Raw genomic sequence first — 9,916 nt, forward strand, 5'->3', positions numbered from 1 at the left:
ACCAGAGGTGGGCATTTGACCTCAAAAACCTCGACCTCACCTCAAACTCAAAAAATATTTGGCGACCTCACTCAACCTCAACCTCATCAATTGAGGTTGAGGTCCTCCAGGCGACCTCACCTCACTTTTCAGGTGACCATTGGCGACCTCACTCAACCTCACCTCAAACTCAAAATGTGAGGTTGAGGTCGGGCGCTCGACCTCAAAAAAAAAAAGAATCATTAAATTAAACCGCAACTTAAAGCTAATATACATTTCTCGGTAATCCTAGGGTATATAGACTAGCCAGAATTTTGTCGTATGAAGGCTGTATTTTACTCCCAATTTTATACAACAATTAATATCCCGGATAAAAGCAGAAAAACTCCGGACACTACATGTCCAACTCTGCACTAAAGTGGCAATCCTCTCCCCCTCCTCGCCTACCCTTTTGTGGTCGGTTTCAATCTAAGGCCTATATGGGTACAACGTTACTACGCATAGGCCCATAATGCAATACAAAGAGTTTATCCCATCTGACCAACGTCAATAAGATTCGTATTAGAAATAAAACAAGCCAGTTCTTACTATAAACTGAAAAGACAAATGCTGTTGACCCTAGTGACGACGACAACATGACGATATGCTCTTTTTTTTTCTTGCCACATAGCGCTAAACAGACAGCGAGACAGACAGCGAGACACACAGGACGGGCGCTTTTTTTATCGCCCGTCCTGTATGTGGCTGTGTCCCGGTCTGTTTAGCACTATGAGGCAAGAAAACCGACAGCAACTCGCCCAAGCTTCCATCCTTGCTCTTTTTCTTAATTCGAAAAACAAAATTGATGATTACCGAGCTTTTTTTTTTTAATACACTACATTGTTTTGCGACAGAATACATTAAATTCGGGAAAAATAGGAATACATTCATGGCTCGTTAGTACGGACGCTTTGGTTTCCGACCAAAGCTGTCCATAAAGCGAGTCATCCATAATAATGAGTCATGAATAAAAACGAAAAGTAGATAATTGAGAAAAAAATTATAAATAATGGCTGCTGTTTTAATTAATTTGGGTATATAAACACAGACGAGATGTCGATGCTACCCTCTTCTCCATAGATCCGTCGACCCGAAACGTCATGTCTGTTCTTAAACCTTGTCAGCCATCCTCCTGAGTAGCTGAAGTCAGTAACGCCTAGACAGAGCGTAGAATAATATTTCTCAGTAAACATCTCCCTGTTTTACTGAACAAAAATTCTGCAAGTCATCACAGTAAAACCTATCAAGACGGAGGAGAAGAAGCACTCATAATATTGCCGAAGCAGCGAGCCTTCTTTTGAAGCATTTCGTCGCTCACGACAGCACCATTCGCCTAAACAATCCCGAACCACATTAACAAGGCTGACTCCATTTCTTCGAACTGTGCTTGGCTCTGTCGGACTGTGGCTTTCGCTGCGATGCCGACGTTGAGCCATTTATCGGAGTCCTGAAGTATATATAGATGGTATACCGTGGGCCTGGCGAGGCTGAAGCCTAGTTGAACTTGGGTCCAGTCTTTCATGGCTTGGATTGACTGAGATGGCTTTTGCCGCTTGTATTCACAGATTTCCCGCTTCGCGCCTAAGTTCAGCTCCATTCTTTTGCGTTTAACTCCCGCCATGCCAAAAGTCAGACTAAAGTTGAGGGTTACAGGCTCCTGCTTCTTAGTACTCTTTTTCCCTAGTTAACCTCCCTGACTTTCCGTTCTTCTGATTCTCTTTCTTGTCTTGTACTGTTTCTGTAAGGAAGCGAGGGAGTCAAGTCGGCAGGCTACTATAAAGAGGGCTATCAAACAGCCCTTTCCAGTGCCGTTTGTATGTGTTCCTATGAAACAAACACTGCAAGCTGAAGTACAGTTTAGAACGACGGCTAGCCGACTACGAAGAGCTCAGACCTTGTCAAGGCCGCATCGTTGACTCAAGGCGAAGCCGACATGCGGATCGCTGTGTTGCAAAATGTGGTATTTCGGCAGCGCAACAGTGACGAAAACCAGGAGCATGAGAAGGAAGGGCCTCCAGGACGGGACGCCCGGTCCTGGTTGCGTGCTCGTCGCCTTTCTTTTGTCGCTCTACTTCGTGAGTGTGTCTTAACCCTGACCCAAAAGCGTTAACGGCTTCATGGAACACACTTTGTGTTCTGGGATAGAAAAACTTCAGTTCCCACCCCCAATTTTGGCGCTTGTCTTTCTTCTTATTATTTCTTTCTTACGCTTTTACCGGCCTCTCTTCTGTTCACGTTCAGCAGAATTTATTGCGACCACATGTTGCTATTTTCCTGACTGTGGCCTTTAGTTGCGGCGCTGCCGCTGCACCCAGAAATCTCCCGGTTCCCTCCTTTTGCGGTCTTTGTTTGTTAGCTGACCCTCGATTTGCTGTGTACGATCCCTGCCATCCACCCTCCTTTTCTCCTCTTCCTCCTCCCTTGCTTTCCGCTCTTGCCCCCCCCCCCTCCCCTTCTAAAACGACGTCACGCCCGCTTTGGTTCTTTGCAACTCCACAGGACTCGTTCAGGCATCCGACCGTATCGGCTGTCGCATAGGTTCCCGGCCTGCGCACCCTTCTGCGTTCGGACTCCCCTGGTTTTTTCAAACGATGTCCATATTAACGAGACAAAAATACATGGGCCGAATAGGCTGTGTGCATTCATCCCCTGTCTATTGTTCAGAGAGCGAGTTTCTATATTAACGAGGCATAAATACATTGAAAAATCTTCGCCCCAGGAAACTGTCCATAATTCGGGTCCTCCATTTTAACGGATGTCATATTAACGGGGCACAAATTTTCCATAATAGCCACTCATGAAACGACTTGTGAAGACTAAATCGCCAACAAAACAAACAAAAGAGGAAAAGACAGCAAAACACCAATTAATCATAAAACTCGGCCAACGCCGAATAAACCTTCAGAAAATTTCCAAGAGGAATGCTGTTTATCTTATGAGGTCCCAACCGGCCATTCCTGGACGTTTGTTTATAATTCTGTGATGCCGTGGCGTATTGCAAGAATTGGCGGAATTGCTTCTTCGAACACCACGCTTACATTAAAAAATTACAAGGGTCGGAACTGCTAGGAAAAAGGGTTAAACGTGAACCACTTTGCTGTCGTGAACATCGGCTCGCCCGTCAAATTTCGCTGGAGCAAAATGTCCAACTCCCACCCGGCTAAAAAAAAAAAATAACACACATGATATAAATACTTGTACTTCTGAACTGAATACTGGATGCCATTTCGCCAACAATTCTGAGATGAGCTTCTTTCTAGTATTCACCTGTTTTCGTCTGAAGACTAAACTAATAAATTGACTGTGGTGTCTCCGAAGCTGCTTCGCCGCATGCACCGTACGTGAATCTAGAGAAACCGTTTACCCCTTAGTGTCGTATAGTTACAGCACATAAACGTAAAATAAAGACAAGAACAACAGAAAGGAGGCAAGCAAGCAGCCCGGAGGGACCGCGCCCCCTGCTGTGCACGCGCTCCTCCCTTCGCCGTCCGTCTCCAACCATGGCATCTGGTTTTGCTCATGCAGTGAATGCCGAACTGTCACCAATACACACCAAAGGCAGTGGGGTATGTGTGTCAGCTCCGCTTCCAGAGACTGCATCGCGCTTCTCAATACTTGCAAAAAGAGAAAAACTAAATGACCGCGCCGGTAAGTGGAAAGGAGGGTTGTGCTATGGGCCTCTGAAAAGATGCCAAAGAAAGAGCCAAATGTAAGGGAAGAAGCCTGTTCTCTTTTCGGCAGTGTATGAACTTAATTGACATACAAGAAAATATATATGAAGAAATACCATGTTGACGAAAGTAATAACAAATGTCGCACACTAAAAACAGAAGAGAACTGCGCTTCCCAGAGCGTATAGAAGGTTTGAGACATCGACTTAGTACTGCATTCCTCAGTGCTAGCATGTAATTGGCTTCATTCACGTATATCTAAATTGATTTTTAAATAAAAGGACAAATGTCTGAAAAAATTATTCCGACATCTGGCCACAAAAATTTTCATCCGATTGATTTGTCCGTCTGGAGCAGATGGGAGCACAATAGAGACACGTTCAGTTCGCTACACCAATTCGTCCGTCTAGACACCAAAATGTCGAGCCGGAAACCATCTCAATACTTTCTAGCTCATAAAAACATGTAGGAGAACGCTCTTCTCCTTTTTTTTCTGCGCCTGAATAAGAGATTTCGAGAGAAACCTGATATTATGAAGTTAAGAATCCCTTACTCTCCTCCTTTCTCCTGCATTGCTTGATTTCACTAGAATTTGAAAGAGAAACAAGGGGCCTTAGCGGAGCGAAATCATTTTTTTTTTTTTTCAATGGGCTTCACTGTATGCAAGCCTCATATATATATATATTTTTTTGTCTCTTCTATCTCGGCAAATAGTTAACATGTGCAGGCTTCTTTCCTGTATACCACTGCGTCTTATAAGCTGTGCCGTCCGTTTCATCATCTTGCATGTTTTACCGCTATATTGGTTATATACGGAACGCTAGCACCTTCATCCCATTGCAGTTGTTCGGGGCCACCTGTGAATCTGTTAGAAGGAACAAGCAGCACAAGACCAAAGAGAGGTTGTTTTGGAGAATACAAGAATATAAATTTACAGAACCGGAATATAGAACGATGACGTACAATTCGAAAGGGAGGACTTCGATAAAATGCTCAGATGGTATTGTGCCGGTTTTCCTGGCTTGGTCATGTTTTCCTTTTTTTTTATCTGTCAGTATCACGTCCTCTAATAATTTCGCTGCACCATTTTCTGTTAAGTTTCCGTGTACTGTACAGCGGGGTCCTTTATCGAATGTAAGGCAGCAGCCGTGACGTTAGCGCCTGGAAACGGGCATGCACACGACAAACAGTTCTGCTCCGCGCCGTCTGCGCAAAGACAGTTTGCTTCACTTTTTAGTTTGCTTGTTTCTTTGCGGCATCCGACAAAAGCACCGCGGGTGAACGTGAGTTATGTGCTTTGCGCGCTCCTGGGTGTTCGAGCCGGCGGCAAGCATCGGCAAAAACAAGTCAGAGGAAACGGGGGTGGCGGGCGGGGGGCATGAGGAGTTCGTGAAGTAAAAAAAAAAAAAATATCTCCTTCCAAGAAGACCAGAGGGAAGCGTCGTCGGGCTGCGGACATTACGGTGGAATGCCGAAAGCTGGGCAGGGGCTGCGGCATCCGGTCGTCCGAACGGGGGGTAACCAAACACCGAGAGCCGGCGGGCACACCGCGGCAGTACGCTCGAGCTCCGCGTCAAAAGGGCGCTCTTCGAAGAAAGCTTCGGCAACAGCAAAAAGCCTGGACCTCACAATTTCGACCTCACACAATGACGACCTCACTCAACCTCAAACTCACGCGTGAGGTTGAGGTCCAATTTCGTGACCTCACTCAAAAAAATTCGAGCTGCCACCGACCTCACCTCAACCTCACCTCACTCCGTGAGGTTGAGGTCATTTTGAGGTTGAGGTCGACCTCATGAGGTCGAAACCTCATGAGGTTGCCCACCTCTGATCGTCACACGCGCATGTGGCACACAGATAATCCATATAGCGGCCCCTGTCCAAAAGGTAGCTATTAATAAACATGATGGGCATTGAAATATGAAGGACTTCCCCCTGGGCGCAATAATAATAATAATAATAATAATAATAGGTTCACGGGAAGGGAAATGCGCAGTATCTGTCACACTTGTGTCTGTGGACACCTGAACCGCGCCGTAAAGGAAGGGAGGAAGATGGGAGTGAAAGAGGAAAGAGAGAAAGAGGAGCCGTAGTGGAGGGCTACGGAGTAATTTCGACCACCTGGGGATCTTTAACGTGCGCTGACATCGCACAGCACACGGACGCCTCTTCGTTTCGCCTCCACCGAAACGCAGCCGCCGAGGTCGGGTTCGAACCCGGGTATTCCGGACAATAGTCGGGCGTCTTACCACTGCACCACCCCGGCGGGGCCTGGGCGCAATCCGCAAACTTATGCTAGAGAAACGTTACAAGTGCGTGGCATGGATTGATATATAGCGCGCCGGTGGCCGCTGGCTCCGAGAACATTCTGCACGCCGTTTTTCAGAACCTGTTGATATTTTGTGTGCCCTCAGCGGTGTCAGCCAAATCCGCAGGGCCGGCCGCACAGCACGCCAGCCAGCTTAATCTTGCTGTGTCGAAACAAGAAGTATCGTATACATAAACTGTACGGAAATTTCAGCATAGCTTGGCCACATTGTAATGTTGACCGCACACCTGTCAGCGAACATGCATTCTCAGCCGCGCTTTAAACTACTCGTCAATTAAGTGCGGTATACCGTGAATACACTCAATCACAAAGCGATAAACGTCCCTAAGGTTGTGGTGCATGCACTGTTTTGCATGCTTAATGCCATAAGTTCGGTATCCTGCCTTACTCAAGCATGACTGTGGCGACCTTGAAAAGTGGGCGATAAATAGAAGGTGTGTACATTTAATCAAATTTCCTAAGATCCTTCTGTCACTTTTAAGTTGTGATGTTGCTTATATTCCTCACAATCCGTCTGATTTTATTTAACACCATTTCCTGCACTCTGTATTGATACCGGAAGAGAAACAATCGTCGCGCCTCACTAACGCCATTGCAACTGTAATCCTCGTTTCGTTACGGACGACCTCTACGTACCAACCACTAAATGCGCAGAAGTGGCAATTAAGCATTTTCACATATGCAATAGCTCTTTTTTATTTTATTTCTTTGCAACCTGTAGGCGTCATTTGGCAACATGCATTCTGCACCTGTTCTTAAGTCAGGAGTAGATTGTCATCCTGATACGGGCTGACTCCGTGCCTGAATATAGTGTAGCCCATCGAATGAGCAATATTATGACGCACTTCCGTTCATATAGCTCAGTCGTATAGCATCTATGAAAGAAAAAAAAAAAAGAAGAAAGAAATCGATCTGGTATACTGTGGGGCGAAGTGCAAATATATCGCGATTTACCAACTTTTGCCAGCCGCTGTCAGTGTCACTTTACAAGTATGTTGCATATAACTCTTCGCCTGCGACATTAAGTTGAACAAGCTCCCTTAAACAACGTCCCAGCGGGCATTATATCGCCATTTCAAAAGATCTGTGGCATATACGGCATGTTTATACGCGATAGCTATACTTTTCTACAGCATGCTACGTGATTACGTTATTTATAGAAGTGACAGTTATTAACTCTCGCCAGCCGACTGAATATGGCTGAATACTAACTGCACGGAGGGTTGCCTGATATTAAGTTTGGCAGGAGCTGCCAACTCAGATTCAGCCTAGACCTTTGTAATCAAGCTCCCCACATAGGCCGCACAGGCACGTTCATATACGGCTTGGTTAAAGCGGGACTTTATATGCGGGCTGGTATCGTATACGCTTTCGTGTCATACCCTTTTTCTACTGGAAGTTAATGCGCACTGAATGTTAAGCATGTGGGCGTTGCCACAAAGGCCGCTTGTCCAGAGGAGCTTTGCAGATGAAAGAAAACACACGCGCGTACTATTAAATAGAACAACGTCGCTGCAGGACGGGTGCAATGTTATACTATAAAATTAAACCCAAATAACTGTACTGCTCCTTCATTCTGCTGTGCGACATCGACAAGGATATATTTTTTTTTTTTTTTTTGTCGCTCGCAGCGCCGGACTGTTCATCACTTCCAAAACAGCGCATTGCAAGCCTGAAATCCATTCGCCCAACATATATATTGCACTGTTCGATCTTTACGTTCAATTACCTCTTCACACCCATTTGTTCGTGACCGTTCTATGTTCATATCCGGGCATCAAGGGTGATTTGAAAGATATAGGAGAAAAAGTTTTTACGGGATGTATTCAAGGTTCTATTTTAAAGTGGGCGTAAAATTATACATAATTCGCTGGTATATGTATAGACCATGAAAAGGGGATCACCGCCAGGGACTCCATAAAGTTTCCCTAATTTTTTCCCTAAAGTGGGAAATGCAGTAAAGTGGAGAAAATGAGATAAAAATAATTTGCTGGGGTAGGAATGTGGCTACTGGCCCAACGCTTGTGGTGTTTATTCAATACCAATGGGAGTAGTCTGTCCTGCAGATTACGTACGCATTCCTGTTGTTGCTGCTGCTGACGATGACAGGCCCAGCTTTGTAGCGTTCGATTATTTACTTGACCTACAAATGCATTACAGCACATATCAGCACCGACGTGGTGCGGGAAAAACACACAGCTTTCAAAATAAACAAAAAGAATAGAAATTGAAGCGCGGCGCGCTGACCGCTGGAAGTGGGAATGAATTGCCTGGCCATACCGCGCTGTTCGCCTGACAAAATAAGAGCAGGAGCCACGACAGGCGAGACTGGACCGATGGCTTTCGGCTGTGGTCTGGCCCGGCCAGACTCGCTAACTGCATGCGCAGAGGGGTATGTGTGCGTACGTCAACGTATACGGGCACAACGCTTGCGCCTTGTGGTGTCTGTCGGCCGGCCGCGCAGCTGTGGCGGCGAGGCTGCATGGACGCTCTAATTAAGAGCAGCACACCCCCTCCATCCGTTTAACCTCCTCCTAATTCTCGCCAGACTGCCGGCTATGGGCGCTCGCACACACAAACAAACCCCTCTCTCAAAGAACGGCGGTATCTAGCTGTATGAGGTGGCCTATGTGCATACGGAGACGCCCTTAATTAAGCTCGCGCGAGCGCCTGTTTCCTTTCCCTACGCCTTCTTCGTCAGCGCATATATCACCCGTCGGGAGGACACGTGGCCTGACGTAACTGCTTTGTCCCTCCCTGGCTGCACGGCCCGATAATGCGCGTGTATATGTGAATATGTGTACTTATGTCACGCGTGTGTCATGTACGCATGGTCTGTGTGCTGTACGCGTTGCGGACATGTCTTGTGTGCGTCTTCGTCACTATACGGACGTTTGTCGTATATATGCGCATTTGTTCATGTGTGCGCGTGCATGTTGTGTGGTATCTTGTGTGTACGTGAGCAAAGTTCGTCCACTCCGGCGCTGCTCGCTACGAAGTATATCTCGTTTCCATATACTCGAGGTCGGGCCGTGCGAATTGTAAGGGTTGCTTGCACCAGTTACACGGTTACACTGACCCCTCCCTCATTTTCTTCGCCCTCTCTTTGGTGGCGGAGGCAACCGCAGCGCATTTTGTCCTGTTTTGGTTTGTATCAATTTGCTTTAGTTTTCGCACACCCTTTTCTCTATGCATATATTAGTAGTCATTATGCAAGGCCCTGGAGGCGACCCGAATGAGCTTCTTTTTTTTTTTCTTTTCTCCGTACGTTGCTTACGGTTGGTTATTATGTGTGCATACAAAGGTGTGTTAATGGGCGCGACTATGAATAAGTGGGTGGTTCGCATCTTACAGGCGGACGCGTTGGAAAGGGTCGTTAATCGAAGGCGTTAATTAACGAGTGTCACAAACGAAAGTAAAATAAAAAGAAAAAGGCACGAATACATTTCAATCATATCCCACCCATCTGTACTTGTTTTCGCACTTACGGACAGAACCACCCCCGTTCTTGTTCGCGAAGGTGAAGAGAAAAATGATTCGTCTTTAAGGGAGAGAATGAAGTCAAGGGCTTGGCTAATAACGGATTTGAATGGTGTTGTGAGAACAGCAGCGGCTTTAGTAGCTAGACTACTGCTATTGCGGTAAATGTAAGTAGTTGAAGTAACTAAAGGTGCCATTTCCTGAAGAAGACAAGAGAGAGAGAGAGAGAGAAAGATTCGAGGCTATATATATATATATATATTACAACTTTTTTTTTTCCTAAAATAAGCCACTGTCGTGTAAGCCAAAGAAAGGAACCTTGACGGCTTTGGAGTCCAAAGCCAAACGAAAGCAATAAAATAAAAGAAAAAAATTACTGCGCCACCGCACCCATCATAGGCTAAACCATCAAACTTAA

Source organism: Amblyomma maculatum, chromosome 3, assembly GCF_055883805.1.
Source record: "Amblyomma maculatum isolate TAMU_Amacu chromosome 3, ASM5588380v1, whole genome shotgun sequence".
NCBI lineage: Eukaryota > Metazoa > Arthropoda > Arachnida > Ixodida > Ixodidae > Amblyomma > Amblyomma maculatum.